General features: G+C 36.7%; 1 long non-coding RNA gene across 1 annotated transcript in view; it reads left to right on the top strand.

The window, feature by feature from the left end:
• Positions 1-12,592, top strand: part of LOC134733096 (uncharacterized) — a 38,132-nt gene extending 25,540 nt beyond the window's left edge. Inside the window, exon 3 of the long non-coding RNA XR_010116659.1 lies at positions 12,054-12,592. This is a non-coding gene — a long non-coding RNA (uncharacterized lncRNA). The remainder of the gene's footprint in view (positions 1-12,053) is intronic.
• The last annotated feature ends 6,528 nt before the right edge of the window (positions 12,593-19,120 follow it).

The following is a 19,120-nucleotide window of genomic DNA, read 5'->3' as shown; positions in this document are numbered from 1 at the left end:
ACAGGAAGAATACTAATGAATAAACATTTCAGCCCTCCAGAGGCTATAATTCATTTAGTCATTTGTTCTAATACACTCATTCATTTAACAAGTACGTATTCAGCGTATGCTAGAAACCAGGCACTGACATAGGCACTAAGGATACACTAGTGAACGAGAGTTCCCTACCTTGTGAAGCAGGTAACAAGATATATCTGCTAATAAGATATATCCTCAACATACCAAACTCTTATTAACATACCCCTAGACCAGGGGCATGTTAATGTACCAAAATTTTTCTGTGAAGGGTCAGATAATAAATATTTTAGGCCTTGTGGGCTATGTAGTTTCTATCGTAACCACTCTGATCTGCCATTGTAATGTGACAGCAGCCATAGATAATGTGTAAACAAATGTGGCCACATGTCAATAAAAACTTTACTTACAAAAACAGGTAGTGGACCTAGACTGTAGATCATCTAGTCTGGGTCTCTGACTTGATAACTTAGAGAGAGCAGAGACAAAAAGCTGCACAATATGAATAGTTACTTTAGAAGTCAATCCAGAAATCTTCATTTTGCAGATGAATTAAATGAGGTCCTGAGAGGTTGAGTGATTAGCTCCAGGTAACAAAGTAAACTAATGGCAGAACCAGAACTAGAACCTATAACTCCTGACTCTTAGTATAATTTCTTTCTACTTCACTAGATTGCCTCTCCTGTGCTGGAAGTCATAGGACTTAGTACAATGTTGTTGTCTATGTGAAAGAGAGTATTTTTCTTTGGTTTCTTGGGGCCCAAATACTACTAGTTTTAAAAACACCTGTGCACTACCATCACTATCACCAGTATCATCACTATCATCTCTACCATCATCAGCAGCCTCACTATCGTCACAACCATCACCACTACTAACATCACCAATATCATTATCACCACCATCATCATCACAAGAAACAACCAAAGACCACCACAAATACTCAGAGTCACAAAGTTGGGTTTATTTTTCTTGGTGCAGCAGGATATGAGAGTTCATTTAAGTGTCATTGTGAAAGCATCTCAGTAAGGGGGTGTTGAGAGGAGCTTCTTATGGGGTTGGGTGTGTGCCGATGGTTCTAAGGATGGATTACAAAGCAGAAACTCATTCTGGATCAAATGCTATCAAGAAACAGATACTTTGTTTTGAAGTCCTTGGGATTAAAAAAAAGAGAGAGAGAAAGAGAGATGGGTGTTGATTGAATTTCTTTATTTATTTTGTCTAGCAGGTGGGAGGATTATAGCAGGGATAGAGTTGTGTTGATAAAGAAGTACCAATCTCTCAGCTTAGCCAGAAGAGGGGCAAACTAGTCATTTTTGTGGTGGTGAGTGGCCATGTTACTCTTTTGTTTCAAGCATCAGTTTTTTTACTTTCTTACTTGTATTTTCATACTTCAATAGCAATAAATAAAATCTAGTGTTTAAAAATTATAAAATTCAGATAGGAAAAAGAAGAAAATTAAAATCCTCCATCCATATATAACAATAATTAACAACTTGGTACGTACCACTTTTCTATGTGTACATGCACATGCATATATTTGCACAAGATATGAGATAACAGTATACATTCCAATTTAAACTACATTTTTACTTAATGTATAAAACAAACATGCTTCCATAAAAGCATCATTTTTAATGAGTTCAAAGATATTTCACTATGTGTGTCTGCCATAATTTAACCAATTATTTATTATTATATATTTAGAAGAAGGTTTCCAGTCTTTGCTATTATTAAAAACATAGGCATTTTTTTGTGCAAATTCCAAATACTTTCCTTGGGATAAATTCCTAGAATTAAGAATGTTAGATCACTGCATATACATATTTGAAGACTTTAAAAAAATCTTAGTAAATTTCCATCAGAAAATTTGTATAAATTTTTGCTCATGCATATAGTGTATGAGAATATTCCCAACCCTCTGAAAATAAAATATCCATTTTACTTAAAACTGACTCTAGCATAATGTCCTAAGGGCATAATTTTATTCTTTTTACATAGAATTTATTCACATTTCCCATCAGTCCAATAAACTTCCATTGAGTATTAGTGTGGGCCAGTCACTGTGCTAGGTGCTGAATATAATCTGTGATTTTTCATAAAGTCACTATCTTTACTTGTCACAGTCTAGATACATGACCATTAACCACTTTTATAGAAAAAGGTAAGAGGAAATGTAAATCTTGTTAGATGAGGTTTTATAGGAGGAGAATTCTATCTAGATTGTGGCACCAATAACAATCCATTACAAATAATTTATCATCATCACCTTGGATGTGTGACATGAGTTAACATTTTCTCCAAATATTTTATTTAGTTCTATACTTTAGATAAGTTAATATAACTTTTGTCTGTTTTTTGTCCAAATATTTACTGAACTCCGAAGAAAATATTAGTAATCACCATAAAATACATTACTGACTCATAGGCAAACTCTGAACTAGTTGTTCTGGACAAAGAAAAGTTGCTGGACTCATCATTTTTTATGGCTGCATAGTATTCCATGGTGTATATGTGCCACATTTGCTTAATCCAGTCTATCGTTGTTGGACATTTGGGTTGGTTCCAACTCTTTGCTATTGTGAATAGTGCCGCAATAAACATACGTGTGCATGTGTCTTTATAGCAGCATGATTTATAGTCCTTTGGGTATATACCCAGTAATGGGATGGCTGGGTCAAATGGTATTTCTAGTTCTAGATCCCTGAGGAATCGCCACACTGACTTCCACAATGGTTGAACTAGTTTACAGTCCCACCAACAGTGTAAAAGTGTTCCTATTTCTCCACATCCTCTCCAGCACCTGTTGTTTCCTGACTTTTTAATGATGGCCATTCTAACTGGTGTGAGATGGTATCTCATTGTGGTTTTGATTTGCATTTCTCTGATGGCCAGTGATGTCCTCTGTAGGGACATGGATGAAACCGGAAAACATCATTCTCAGTAAACTATCGCAAAAACAAAAAACCAAACACCACATATTCTCACTCATAGGTGGGAATTGAACAACGAGAACTCATGGACACAGGAAGGGGAACATCACACTCCGGGGACTGTTAGGGGGTGGGGGGAGGGGGGAGGGGGGAGGGACAGCTAAATGACGAGTTAATGGGTGCAGCAAACCAACATGGCACATGGATACATATATAACAAACCTGCACATTGTGCACATGTACCCTAAAACCTAAAGTATAAAAAAAAAAAAAAAAAGTTGCTGGATATAAGTTCCATATCCTTGTTGTTCCACTGTTCAATTAGGAATATTTGTCAAGTCTCTACCAAAAGAAATAGCAACACAAGTATTAATATGTGAGGTTGCACTAGCTATCTTGAAAACAAAGCTTCATGTCGCAAGGAAAAATTAAAACTGGCAATTGAAATGTCTAAAGTACAGTTGTAAAGTGAGATAATTTTTTTCTTTAATTTTATTTTCTGCTGCGCTTTCTTAAGATTAGGGAGAGGCTTCATTATTAACCAGATTCTTGCTTTCTATTAAAACTGGGTGAGCTTGGGCATATACACTGTCTTAAAATTCTATTGAATGTGTACACTTTTCATTTCCCTGTATCTTTTATTCCCAATTCAGTGCATGTCAATAAACACTATTAGAGTTTTGTACTAAGTAGCTGTAGCTATTTTATAAATTAAATTCATAAAAGTTTATGCTTTCAAAAGATAATTTCATTTGACATTGATCTATGTTCAGAAGTGAAATATATCTGCTAATATCACACTTAGGTTGTTTTCTCAATACTTTCTTTTGCTTTTTGAATTATTGTTGATTTCTTTCACATGAAAGTTATTTAAGCTGTAATGATCTGTTTTTAAAACAAATCATGATAATGACTGTAATTTGTATTCTTTACAAGCTACTTTAATTTTTAAAGTAGCATTGAATCATTCTACAAAAATTTGGATTAAAAATAAAATATAAAATGCATTCAGCATATGAAATATTCCTTTGATATACTTTCATTGTATCCACATCGTTCTAAAGTAATTTTATATATTTTATATTCATCAATTACAATAAAGATGAATTTTAATATGTGCAGAAAATCATAATCATACATAATATGTATAAGTCTTAGTCTTCTTTTTCATTATTATGTTTTTAAATTGCTAATTTATAACTTAAAGTGACAACTAAAATTATCATTGGCACCCTGAATTTTAAGTATGCTAATAAATTAATTGAGTTGGCTTTGTTGCTTTTATGTAACTTTGCAAGTTTTGTGTGTTGAGAGTGATATAAGTTCAAAGATCTCAATGTGAATCATTACTGAGACAGTTATAAATATCATTAATTGTTTAATTTTGGTATTTATATTTTGTAAGTGAGATTAATTTGAAGTCACTGGTATACTTTGTTATTCTCTTATTCATTTTGACTTAACAAATGCATATTGAATAGCTACTCTGCATAAAACACTGCATGAGGGGACAGCCCGTACTTCGCATACTTTCATAAAAGAACCATTTTTTTTTTTTTGGCAAAATCTCTTTCTCTTTACTCTCTTTTTCTCTTTCTCTCTCACACACACATACACACACACAGAATTTATTCAGCAAAAGTAAAAAATATATATAATCAGTTTTTAATGTTTACAATTTTTTATTCTTTAATTTACAGTAAACTTTTCTGGGGGGTGTATAGTAGTATATATTTTGCTAGTAGATAGAATCCTGTGTTCACCACCACAATCAAGCTACTAAAGAGTTTCATCACACACATACCAATTTCTCCTGCTGCCCTTTTGTAATTGGCCCCTCCTCCACTTCAATCCCTGGGAACCACTGATCTGTTCTCTGCCTGACAGTTCTTGCCTTTTCCAGAATGTCATATAAATGAAGTCATACAGTGTGTAGTCCTTGAATGGGGTTTCTTGCACTTAGCGTAATGCATTTGAGATCATTCGTGTTGTCATACATATCAGTAGTTCCTTTTTATTGATGAGCAATGTTGCACTGAATGTATGTGCAACTGTTTCACTAATTGGGGGACATTTTGGTTGTTTTCAACTTTTAGCAGTTATGAATAAAGCACTTGAAAACATTACCTTACAGCTATTTTGGTAAACATAAGTTTTTATTTCTCTTGTACAAACAGGAGTGGGATTGCGGGTCATATGGTAAGTGTATATTTAATTTTAGAAGAAACAGCCAAACTGTTTTCCAAAGTGGCTGTGCCATTTTACATTCCTACCAGCAATGTGTGAGAGTTCCAGTTGCTCTGCCTCATTGCCAGACTTATGACTTAGTTCTATCGATTTCAGCTATTTAAATAGTTGTATGTTGTATTGCATTGTGGTTTTAATTTTTTCATTGTCCTAATGACTAATGACACTAAGGTTATTTTCCATTTGTATATCTTCTCTGGTGAAGTATTTTTTAAAAATCTTTGACCATTTTAAAAATTGGGAGATTTTTTAAAATGTTGAATTCTGAGAGTTCAGAATTCAGAATGAATTGGATACAAGTCATTTGTCAGATATGTGATTTGAAAACAAATTACTTAAATATGCTTGCTGTTTTATTCTCTTAACGCTATTAAGAGAATAAACCTTATTTAACAATTTTTTATTTTAGGGCTCATGCTTTTGGTGTCATACCTAAAATCCGTTTGCCTAATCCAAGGTCTTAAAAACTTTCTCCTATGTATTCTTGTAGATGTTTTTTAAAGGATGGCTTAAGGTTCAAGTCATCCTAGACAGAACCTTGCTGATTCTGTTAGGTCTTTGGACACTGAACCTGACTGTCTAGGTTTCTTCTTGGTTTTGAGACCACCCAAGTGAAAGTGCTATGTAAATTCTAGAATGCTGTAGACTTTTTACTTATGTTTCCCTACATTTAACATTATGAAAACAGGAACTGCTATGTACTTACATGTGGATCACAACCTTGTGCATCATTTCCCGAGTTCCCTGCACCCCTGCTCCTTCTAGCTCAGTAAAATACACCATGGTGCTTATGAGTTCTGGATCTAAGTAGCTCTGCCTTTTGATAAATCTGGCTCTGGGACCCACTAGCTGAGAGAATTTGGGAAGACTATGTAGTTCGAGTTTCAGTTTCCTCTATGAAGTACAAGATTCAATCATTCCCAGTGTTTTAGCAAATCTGTTATTGTTAGTTAGTAATTGTTGTCATTTGTATTGAAATGCTGCCTTGCTCCTTCCATTCTCTTTCAGTTATTAAATCACACAACAGTCCAGGAGCTGAGGTTCTTTCCTTGCTGCCGGTCTTTCCTGTTGTTGGCCAGCATTCCAGATACCCCACTGCATGCACCTCTACCTACAGAGACTTCACCCCACCCAATTGCCTCTCTGATGATGATAATCACCATTTGTGCCAAAAGACACCATGTGTCTCTAGACATTAACTTCCACCTGCCCAATCTGTCCCTCTCCACCACCTACCCCTCCCTGAAGTTCACTACAAGTTAGAGCAAATGCTGATTCCCAGGTCCCAGCTCCTTGTGAGGCTGCCTGTACTCCACTCTCCAACTCAGAAACTCTCTCCGATAGATCTATTTTGCCTCTTTTCAAAGCTTTCAAAAAAACTTTGTCAACTCTTTTTTAAGTTCTTAATTAAAAGACAAAACTCATATCATAAATTCACCGCTGGTTTCTACTTGCATGGGATTGAAATCTCTTAAGGTTAGGAAGTTCATAACAGACTGTATAGGTAACTTCCTGCCCCTCTTGATTTAAAATGGCTGCTATGCATAACACATTCCATTTCAGTGGAATGGGATTGAGGAAATTATGGGGTGGCAATAATTTGAACATGATGAGTATTGAAAAGTTTCATGTTCCAGAACTGTGGGTATGTCGAGGCAAAGCCTATTTTAGCTATAAAACCAACTGCTGAACTGTACAGAGGTTTATTGTCTTGGGTCACATAAGATTTCTTTTGTGAAAGGTTCTTTTATTTGTTTGGGAGTTGGAGATACTGCTTACATTGCTCTGTAGTGTTTTGAACGCCATCATTTTTTCCCCTTTGTAAATACAGGAGTTTTCTGTGTGTTTTGAAGTCTGGTTTCATCTTCTTTCATCTCTTCTCACTCTCGAAACTAAAGTAAGGATGTGAGAGATGTAACATCTCCACTCGCTTCCCCACCCAGGAGCTGTGATTTTTCAGAGGAAGAGAGAGAATTGCCTTTTGATTATTGTTCAGGGGCAATTGAGACATCTTCCAGGAAAGTTAAGCACAAGGGGAGATCAAATGCTCTGGTTTGAAGTCTAGTTGTATTCGCAGCTCACGTGAGAAAAATGTGAAATCAAGGAAAAAAACACCTGAATAAGAGTAAACTAAAATCCAAATGATAGTGAAGTTTGAGCAAAATATTGTAGAAATGTGAAGAAATGACATGCTGTAAGCCAGTGGAAGATGGATACTAATAATTTATTATCAAGTGTATGGATATGTTAAAAAAAAACAACCAAAAAACAGCACCAGGTAAAATCTGCTTCTTAGGCTCTTGGACCACCATGCAGTTAGCTTCTGCCTGCTGTTCCATGGAAAGTCTCTCTGGAATCATCTACTACCTCATAGGTAGAGGCAGAGTCAAAGTGGGTGCCAGCTGCCCATCTTAATGAATCAGTGCTGATGGGGTGCCAGGAAATAAATTTCTTATCCTGAGGATGGTTAAAAAGTGAGATTTTTAAACAAAATTTTGCCTGAACCATTGAAGTCTTTGGTTAGCCCATCATGGTTTTGGTTGTCCTTTCGTTTGTTCTCCTAGGAAGGGCTGTTATCACTTTTCAACATCTTGTATTCTCTTTTGTTAATACTTTGGTCTCCTTTTATGATTATGATATGGTTTGAGCTGTGATTTTTATGATTCATGTCAATTTGGTGTTTATCAGAACTGCATGTTGCTGGGTACAGTTTATCAAAACTGCATGTCTCAGGCTTGGGCCTGTACTTACAGCATTTTGAGGGGCTGAGGTGGGAGGATCACTTGAGCCCAGGTAAAGTCCAGCCTGCGCAGCGTGGCAAAACTCCATCACTACAAAAAATACAAAAGCTAGCCCGGTGTAATGGCGTGCACCAATAGTCCCAGCAACTAGGGAGGCCGAGGTGGGATGATCACTTGGGCCTGAGAGGTCAAGGCTGCAGTAAGCCATGATAGCACCACTGTACTCCAGGCTGGGTGACAGAGCACGATCCTATTTCAAAGCAAAACAAAACAAAACAACAAAACAAACACCCTGCATGTTGTGGTGGTAACTCTTGATGTCAGAATGAGCGGAGCACCTAGCTCCATCTTGGGGATTTTTCCATTGCCAGTAACCTGGAACTCTCTCTTACATGATGTCAACAGCCCTAAAGGAGGTAAGATACAGAGTGAGACCCACCACACCACTGGATAAACATCTTAAAACTGAGGTGAAGGTCGCAGATGTTAGTTCCGGCATCTTGTAGTGATACCTTTACTCCCTAGGAGAGGTTGTCAGATACGAATGATTCGGGACACCCTTAACAGTATGGATGGTGTGAGTAAACTTGTATCCCTGGAGCAAGATGACCCTACTTATTCTTGCACGATGATTAAAGAAGAGACTATATGCTGAAATGCATTAGATCTGTATATGCCTCATTCCTGGGCACAGCTGGACCCACAGTAGAGCAATGCTCTTGGGAAGGGGCTCTAACTCTCCTGTTACTATCCTTTGTACTAAATGGAGAGAGCAAATAATATGCAGTATAGATCTGCATATCAACTACTCAAGGAGTCACAGACAGGTATCTTGCAGCTGGCTACCTGCTATCATGGATATCAAATCCCTGGCGTGATAGAACCTGGACACCTTGTGCGAAGCTGAAAATAATAGAAACCCCTCCCGTTGGAGAATGAGGAGCCACCAATCTCAGGCAGCTTCTTGTCAGGCAACGTGGAGGTAGCCTCCAATATTATACAACAGAAACTCCTATTTACCTCTCCGAAATAATACATGCAAAGGAGAATACTACATTGTGAGGACATGTTAATTTTTGCATTTATAGCAAGGGAAGAAGGATAGAATATGGGTATATATTCAGAAACAGATGAGGTTATGGGTGTGGTGGAGGAATTGAGGTAATTCCACACAACAGGTTTTTTTGTTTTGTTTTGTTTTGTTTTGAGACGGAGTCTCACTCTGTTGCCCAGGCTGGAGTGCAGTGGCGCTATCTCGGCTCACTGCAAGCTCTGCCTCCCAGGTTCACGCCATTCTCCTGCCTCAGCCTCCCAAGTAGCTGGGACTACAGGCGCCCACCACCACGCCCGGCTAATTTTTTGTATTTTTAGTAGAGACGGGGTTTCACCGTGTTAGCCAGGACGGTCTCGATCTCCTGACCTCGTGATCTGCCCGCCTCGGCCTCCCAAAGTGCTGGGATTACAGGCTTGAGCCACCGCGCCCTGCAGCATGTTTCTATTTTCTTTATAAACAGCAGGTTAGGTCATTTGTTGAGAATGAAGTGAGCAGCATCTGGTTCAGAGGTTTGAGGAAGGTGGAGAAGTATAAAAATAGTCACTGTGGACAACAGGAAAGAGATTTGCCTGGAGAAGAACTGCAGGATTTCTGGACAGTTAGAGTTTGAGGCCATGAATTTTTAATGGTATCAATCTCAGTGGCTGTGTGATTTTTCTCTAGCAGTGATGAATGAGCAGTCCAGGTATAAATATGGAGAAGGCAGACTTTGGGATGAAGCAGGGTTGAAAATTTATCTTATGGCATTGTGTCAGGGTGGTTACACTTAATATTACCATTTTTTGCCATTACTTTTAATGGCAAAAACCGCTATTATTTTTGCACTAACCTAATATATTGGGTCGAGAAAAATTGTGATGATAAAAGTATTTAAGACATGGCCATAAGTTTGAAGTGGAATGGGAATAATGATAATGAAATGAGGCAATGGAAAAGCTAAGAGTCTTAGAAATGTGGCTTAGACCCCAAAAGCAGACCAAAATACCGAGGAAACAGTGAAACATTTCTTGCTGAAGAAAGAATCAACTACGTGTAAAATTAAGGACATATGAAGTAACTTCATGGCAATAACTATTTCATGGTTATTTTTGCGGTTTCCTCCTTTTACTTGTACCCCACAGGGACCTCTTATTTCCTCCAGCTTGAACTGTGTCAGAGTTAGATGGGAGTCTGCAGTCGTTCACTGAGGAGCCATAATGGTTACAAATACTCAACTATCATACAGGTCGATGGTTTCTCAACTCACGGGCATGAGTGAAAAAGTAACCAGAAGCTGAGAGAAGAAAAGTTGGGCTTCCAATGACAGGAGAGAGTGAAATGAAGAAATGAAAGTTCTTGAAAGAGAGACATAGCCTTTAGTGAGGCCAATACAGCACGTGGTCAGGCCATAGACCAAAGTCAGTTGCTTAGCTCACCTGTGCTTATGTCTCTGCCCAGGCCCTTCCCACCTGCAGATCCATCCCACAGAGTGTTCCACCTGAATGTGAAGTACACTCACTGATTTCTTTAACTCACACCCTCGTACATCTCCCTATGTTAGAACAGAAGGTGGAACACTTAGATAGTGGGATGAGAAAGCCCTGCTCTTGATCAGGATTGAATTATATAAAATTAGTTTTAAATCGGCTTCTGAGTTGTGGAACAGAAACTCACAAGACTCCTGCAATCAGAATTATTATTATTATTATTATTATTATTATATTTATTATTATTATTATTATAATACTTTAAGTTCTGGGATACATGTGCAGAACATGCAGGTTTGTTACATAGGTATACACGTGCCACGGTGGTTTGCTGCACCATCAAATATCTACATTAGGTATTTCTCCTAATGCTATCCCTCCCCTAGCCCCCCACCCCCCGACAGGCCCCGGTATATGATGTTCCCCTCCCTGTGTCCATGTGTTCTCATTGTTCAACTCCCACTTATGAATGAGAACATGCAGTGTTTTGTTTTCTGTTCCTGTGTTAGTTTGCTGAGAATGATGGTTTCTAGCTTTATCCATGTCCCTGCAAAGAACATGAACACATCCTTTTTTATGGCTGCATAGTATTCCATGGTGTAATAGGGCCATATTTTCTTTATTGAGTTTATCATTGATTGGCATTTGGGTTGATTCCAAGTATTTGCTATTGTGAATAGTGCTGCAATAAACATATGTGTGCATGTGTCTTTATAGTAGAATGATTTATAATCCTTTGGGTATATACCCAGTAATGGCATTGCTGTGTCAAATGGTATTTCTGGTTCTAGATCCTTGAGGAATCGCCACACTGTCTTCCACAATGGTTGAATTAATTTACATTCCCACCAACAGTGTAAAAGCGTTCCTATTTCTCCAGCATCTGTTGTTTCCTGACTTTTTAATGATTGCCATTCTAACTGGCATGAGATGGTATCTCATTGTGGTTTTGATGTGCATTTCTCTAATGACCAGTGATGATGATCTTTTATATATATATGTTTGTCGGCTGCATAAATGTCTTCCTTTATCAGAATTATTTTTAAAGGTAGTTTTGAAAAAGAGAATTTGGGACTATACTACAGAAAGTCTTAAATTTCAAGATAAGGAATTTAGACCTTATTCTAAGATTCTAAACTAAGACTCTCCCTTTGGGGACAGTAAGATAACATAGTGGAAGTAGCACTTTTAGAAGATTCATGAGATGCTGGTGGATGGATGAAGTGTGTGTTTGTTTCACCTTACATCAATGGGAAATTTATCTTTTGTTCACTATCAGCAGATCTTGTAGTTTCTTCCTAAATAATGTCTTTAAATAGATTTCCCTTTTCTTCTATTATTCTCTCAATTTCATATACAGCCACTATCATTTTATGTTTTTTTCTCTTCATTTGCTCTCAGACATCCAATTTTCCTCCTTTAACTTAAAATTGCCAGTTATTTTTGTATTTTTAGTAACTTTTGTGGAAGAAGATCAACCATTGAACTAATCAAAAACCTCTCAGTGATCTCATTTTAAGTAAATAAAAATCTCCAATTATGAGTTCAAGGTACTTCTATCCATTCCTTATCTAATTTAATTTCCTTTATTTCTTAGGATTGCCTCCTTTACTGTATGTTTTCCAGTGAGATGAAGATTTTGGTCATTTCCTCATTCATATTCCTGCTTTTCAAAACCCAAGCAAGAAAGGAAACTTCTACAGTGACTTTCTCATTATGAAATCTTAGCATTCACTAGTCGGCCATAATGGAAAACCAGCCAAATGGACACATATACAATGGTCTGTACCCGCAGAGAAAGAACTGTAAATCTCTGTGATCAGAAAACAATCCTATCTTGTACATTGTTAAAAGTCTGCCTCCAAAAAGTTTACTTCTGGAATACTGTAATTGAATAGAATCAGAGATCCTACCTGTGTCCTTCAACTTTCACATCTTGTCTACTGAAGTAAGGGTTGAATTTGCATGACTATATCTAAGGTTCAAGGGCTTACCTGTTGGCAGTAGACCCAGTAGTCTATGAATGGAAATGGGCAAACCTGTGACCTCCCAAAAATTAAATGTGAAAGTTTTGTTTGTGTATACTCATGGCATCATTCTTTTAAAAAAGAGATAATCTATATAGTTTTCTTTTTTAAAAGATACTTTTATTTCTTTATTGTTGGGAACTGACACAGCTAATTTCTTTCTGAAGAGGTTCTTTGGTTGAGAATGGTAGCAACTAGTTTGATGTGGCTGGTGAGAGTCAGCAGTCCCCCACAATCTTACTTTCAGGTTTTAATGAAAGAAATCTCTGACAAAATTTTTACACACATAAAGATATTTACTAAATAACCAAACATTAGTAAGCAGGCAGAAAATAGCTTCTATAACTGGGTCTGTCAGCTTGAAGAAGGCATGGCTCTTTGTTCTTTTAAATTCTTCAACCTCCATCCTAGATGAAAGAGTCACTCAGGATAACATGACAGGATCTCTGGAAGCTGGCTTTTGATATTCTAATAGTCACATTGATTTGCAAAGGTTGGGCATAGGGCTGCTTATTGATCAAGCTTTGATATCTTTCCTAGGAATTCAGGAGACGCACCACTGTCTTCTATTTTGCACCACTGTCTTCTATTTTGCTCATGCAACGGATTGGAGGGAGGATGGGTCTCATAGTATTTTACCCAATAAACATTTCTTGAATATATTTGATTTTACCAATACAAGCCCAATTCTAACATTTTCCATGTTAATTAAACCAATAATTTTACCAGTAAAATCATTTTTCTGACATTTTCTATGTTTAGGTGATAATCAAGATGTGGAAAACAGAAGCACTTGGAATGGTCACTTCTGATTTGTGGATTTCTGATAAGACTTTATAGAACCTTCACTGGAATATGAATTTATTATTAGGGAAACTGTCAGTCCCTACAGTGGGATCATAAACTAACTTGTATGTACATAATATACTGCCTCTACTTAAGTATTTTATTTATTTTTATTTTTAAAATAAAGAACAGAAATGTATTTTTCCACACTTCTGGACACTGGTAAGCCTAACATCAAGATGCCAGCAGATTCTGGGTTAGTGTATGTTGAAGGCTGCTCTCTGCTTCCAAGATGTCCTCTTCTCACTGCAGCCTCACATGGCAGAAGGGCAAAAAGGGACTAATGCTGTGTCCTCACATGCAGAGAGATGGAAGGGCCGGACAGCTCTTGGAAACCCCTTTTATAAGATCATTAATCCCATTCACAAGGGTAGAGCCCTCATGACTTAATCACTTCCCAAACATGATTTTAAAATTTTTCATTTTTTCATTATTATGGGTACATAATTGTTATATATATTTATGGGGCACATGTGATGTTTTGATACAGGATACAACATGTAATAATTATATCAGGGTAACTGGGTATCTATCACCTCAAGAATTTATTATTTCTTCGTGTTAGAAACATTCCAGTCCACTCTTTCAATATTTTAAAATATACAATAAATTACTGTTGACTGTAGTCACCCCGATGTGCTACCAAATACTAGACCTTATTCATTCTATCTAATTATACTTTTGTACTGATTAACCATCCTCACTTTTTCCCCTCCACCCTGATCCCCTTCCCCTTCCCAGCCTCTAGTAGTCAATATTCTACTCTCTGTCTCCATGAAATCAGTTGTTTTAATTTTAGCACCTACATAGGAGTGAGAACATGCAAAATTTGTCTTTCTGTGTCTGGCTTAGTTCACTTAACATAATATATCCCAGTTCAATCCATATTGTTGCAAATGACAGGAGTTTCTTCTTTTTTGTGGCTGAATAATATTTCTTTGTGTATATATACCACATTTTCTTTATGCATTCATTAGTTGAAGGAAACTTTGGTTGATTCCAGACTGTGGCTATTGTAAATAGTGCTGTAATAAACCCTGGAGTGCAGATATCTCTTTGATATACTGATTTCCTTCCTTTAGGATATATACTTAACAATGAGATTGCTAGATCATATGTTAATTGTATATCCATATGCAGAAGAATGAAATTTGACCTCTATCTCTTGCCATATACAAAAATCAAGGCAAAATGGATTAAAAGCTTAAATCTAAGACCCCAGTCTATAAAACTACTACAAGAAAACACTGGGGAAACTCTTCGGGACATTAGTCTGGACAAAGATTTCTTGACCAATACCCTACAAGCACAGGCAACCAAAGCAAAAATGGACAAATGGGATTACATCAAGCTGAAAAGCTTCTGCATAGCAAAGGAAACAATCCACTGAATGGAAAAAAATGTTTGCAAACTACCCATTGACAAGTGATTAGTAACCAGAATATATAAGGGACTCAAACAAGTCAAAAGGAAAAAATAAAATAATCTCATTTAAAAATGGACAGAAGGGCCAGGCACGGTGGCTCACGCCTGTAATCCCAGCACTTTGGGAGGCCGAGGCGGGTGGATCACGAAGTCAGGAGATTGAGACCATCCTGGCTAACATGGTGAAACCCCATCTCTACTAAAAATACAAAAAATTAGCCAGGCGTGGTGGTGGGCGCCTGTAGTCCCAGCTACTTGGGAGGCTGAGGCAGGAGAATGGCGTGAACCCGGGAGGCGGAGCTTGCAGTGAGTGGAGATTGTGCCACTGCACTCCAGCCTGGGCAACAGAGCAAGACTCGGTCTCAAAAAAAAAAAAAAAAAGGCAAAAGATCTTAATAGACATTTCTCAAAAGAAGACATACAAATGGCCAATAGATACATAAAAAAATGCCAACATCATTGATCATCAGAGAAATACAATTTAAAACTACAATGTAATATCATCTCAGCCATTAAAATGGCTTTTATAGAAGACAGATGATAACAAACGCTGGTGAGAATGTGGAGAAAGAAGACCTCTCATACACTGTTGGTGGGAATGTAAATTAGGATAGCCACTATGTGGAACAGTATGGAGATTCCTCAAAATACTATGCTGAAGTATTTAAAGTTAATTACAGGTACCCTAACATTTATACATATAACATACATATATAAAATGTTACATAAATGTAGAGATCTCATCATATATATTTTTAGTACAATCTTTTATTTTATTGCTTGTTTAGTCTTCTCTTACATCTTCCTCAATTATGCGTTTTGCAAAGAAAAAAGCAATAATGTTATGGCCATTTTTCTATACCTTTTAAAAATGTCTTGTTTAAAAATTTTAAACAAAGTGCAATTTAAATAATATAAAATTCATCTATTTTGAGTGCCCAACTCAATGATTTTTAAATAACTTTACTGAGTTTTGCAATCATTATCATAATCCATTTTAGAACATTTTCATCACACTAATATGATCTCTGCTGGGATAAATAGTTAATCCCTGTTCCCATCCCTAGCCCTTGATGACCATTAATCTACTTGTATTGGGTACTTCCACTGTACTCAATTTGTAGACTTTTATCTCTCACTCCCCTTCCCACCCTTTCCCCCAAGTCTCTGTAGATTTGACTATCTTGCTTTCTAAAAATAATATGCAATGGAAATCCCTCCAACTCAAATGAGTAGTCTCTAATTCTTTGCTTTGAATGTCTGTACATTTTTCCAGGGTGTAGATACATAGTATTTTATTCAGTTCTTTTGCTAATCAGTAAATTGAGCATGTTTGCCCTATTTTAAGACCTTGGATATCTTCTCTGTGCATGTTCATTCATATGCCTTGCCATTTTTTCCTGTTGGGATATTTTCTTCTCTATGTCAACTTATAATGGCTCATATATCATCGATACGAGCCTTTTGTCTACTTGTTGTATTACAATTTTTTTCTAGGTCTATTAATTTTTAATTGTATTGTATTATGCTGAGAATGTGACTGTAAAATCTTTACTTAAAAAAAATTCACTAGGATTGTCTTTGTGACCAAGACGACTAATTTTTGTAAATATTACAGGGATATACATTTACTGAAATCCTCTTGTTTCTTTTGAGGTATGTATAGTTCTTAATATATGTTAGCTCACATTTAATGAATTCTATTATTCGATTTTTATCTGACTGAAACCTACTACATCTGTCCATTTCTGATAGAAACATATTGACGACTCCCACAGTAATTAACTTTTTATTCTTTGCTATCCTGGCACCTTAAAAAGTTTCGATTTTGTGAGCTACCAGCTATATTAGTTGTTATATACATGTTTATGACAATTACACAGCCACTTTTTTCACTGTCACATACTGATTCATAATTATATAATATCCATTTTATCTGACTAGTGTATTTAATATTATATCCCATTCTGGTTGATACTGTGCACCCCTCCCCAGTTCATCCCACTTTCTGTTTGGTTTTCCTTACATGATACCTCTTTGCTTATACTTCATTAAGCTTTTAAAAAATTACTTATTTTGAAACAGTCTATAGCTAGTCTTCCCCCTGACTCTTTGACTACTACTAGAATCTCTTTTAAAATTTATTTTGTCTCACTTTCTCTTCATTAGTTAGATTCTGTTTAAATTTCTTTCCTTTTTTTTATTTCCATAGGTTTCTGGGGAACAGATGGTGTTTAGTTACGAAAATTCTTTAGTGGTGATTTGTGAGATTTTGTTGAACCCATCATCTGAGCAGTATATGCTGTACCCAATTTGTAGTCTTTTATCCCTCACCCCCTTCCCACCCTCTCCCTCAAGTCTCCAAAATCCATTGTATCATTATTATGTCTTTGCTTCCTCATAGTTTAGCTCCCACTTATGAGTGAGAACATATGATGTTTGGGTTTCCATTCTTGAGTTACTTCACTTAGAATAATGATCTCCAGTTCCATTCAGATTGCTGTAAATGCCATTATTTCATTCCTTTTTATGGCTGAAGAGTATTCCATGGTGATATCTATCTATTGATCTCAAAAATTCTGTTTTTATTTCTATATTTTATTTTTCTTTATTGTTTCTGCTTTGGTCAAGTTTCTGTTCCATCTGCTAGCCCTCCCCCTTATTAATTCAAAAGTATTTTTTAAAATCCTATTTATTGTTACACTTGGATTACATTTACTACTCTTTCTTTTACCTAATTTCTTTATTTTTGGTGAGATCATTTAGTAACAATACTAGTAATAACTAACAGTTATTGATTTTTTTTCTTGATTAGGAAATTTTCTAAAGTGTTTTCCTCAGAGGTAGTACATAGGTGATATATTCCCTGATGTCTTGTACTTCCTAAAATATTTTTCTTTCACCTCAACCTGTAATTAATATATCATTTGCGTGTAGGATTCTTGGACTATAATCATTTTTTTCAGTGGTTCTGTGAATGCTATTCCACTGGCTATTATTTACTCTGGATTGAAGGTGAGATGTCTGGTACTAGTATGAATTTGATTGGATAATTTATTATATTTACATTGATAGGTAGGGACTTACTACTGCCATTTTATTGCTTCTGGAGTTTCCTCAAAATTCCTATTTTGAATTCTTGATCTGAAAAATCACACATTACTATCTCTTCAGGTTTGGTTACTGGGTCATTGTTTTTTCCATTTGCAAATGTCATGGCTCCCTGTTTTCTCTCTCTCTCTCTCTTTTTTTTTTTTTTTAAATAAACATATGTCTTCACATGGAAGTGTTAGTTATTCCAGTCTTTGTTGTCTGGCTTGGCTTGGTCTTTTACAAGTATACCTGTCTAAAGGATTTATGTAGATTGACTATTGGGTTCCATTTGTTCAAGACTGCTTCCTCCTTTTAGGCACTTGATAGGACACTAAGTCCAGGTTTACTGTGGCCCTCATGAAAGCTGGGAGCATTGCCCATCCCCGATGGGGTACTCTGGCTGTATGAGAAGACTGGCTAGGGGTTTGTGTCTAGAGGACCTATGGAGCATGCCTCTTACAGCATGGTGCTGCTGAACAGCATCTCTGATTTGGCATCTCCTTTGGCTGACATGAAGAGCAGCCACTGAGTTTCTCATGCCAGGGGTTGCTAGCCCCACCTCCACTCTTTATTTCCAGCTGCCCTCAGAATTATTCACCCTACAGGCACTCTTGATGCTTTCCATGGGTTGAAGCAGGGACAGTTTTCCTGTGAAGGAACTCAAGGTCATGGGGAAGCTGGATGTCTGCCTCAAGCTCACTTTTTCCAGTGAGTCCAGGAGGACTTTTCCATGAAGTGCCTGGAAGTTTGGGTGAGAGGTGTTACGGCTAGAGAGGTCCATTTATCTTACTTTCTGCTCATGGTTTTTCACTTCTCTGTGGCCCCTGGGATTATCACAGACTCAGTTTTGAGTTCTGGAATATTGCTGGTGATAATTTTGGCACTGGATAGTTGTTGGTGGTTTTCTGTGGAGGAGAGTGAAGCCAGATTGCCTCTACTCCTCTATTTTCTAGTCATCCTCAGTTTGACTTTAATTTCCCTTTATTAGCTAAGTGATTCTTTCAGCTGGAAAGTCTGTGAATTTTTTAAAAAATTTATCTTCCAAGTTCATGAAGTTACCAAGGCATGCTTAGTTGCGCATTTTTCTCATCAATCCAGCCCTTAGTGAGTCCCTTGAATTTTCAGACTCAGGTCTCTTCCTTTCCTTGGGAAATTTTCCTTCTAATATTAGTTTATTTTCTTTTCTTCCATCTGCTCCCGTTTTTCCTCTGGAGCTAACAAAATATTCTTATGTTAGTTCTTCTGCATTTATTCTTTAATTGTCTTATTTTAT

Source organism: Symphalangus syndactylus, chromosome 17 (assembly GCF_028878055.3).
Source record: "Symphalangus syndactylus isolate Jambi chromosome 17, NHGRI_mSymSyn1-v2.1_pri, whole genome shotgun sequence".
NCBI classification, from domain to species: Eukaryota; Metazoa; Chordata; class Mammalia; order Primates; family Hylobatidae; genus Symphalangus; species Symphalangus syndactylus.
The sequence above is the reverse complement of the archived record's forward strand: the minus strand, read 5'-3'. Positions and strand labels throughout refer to the sequence as shown.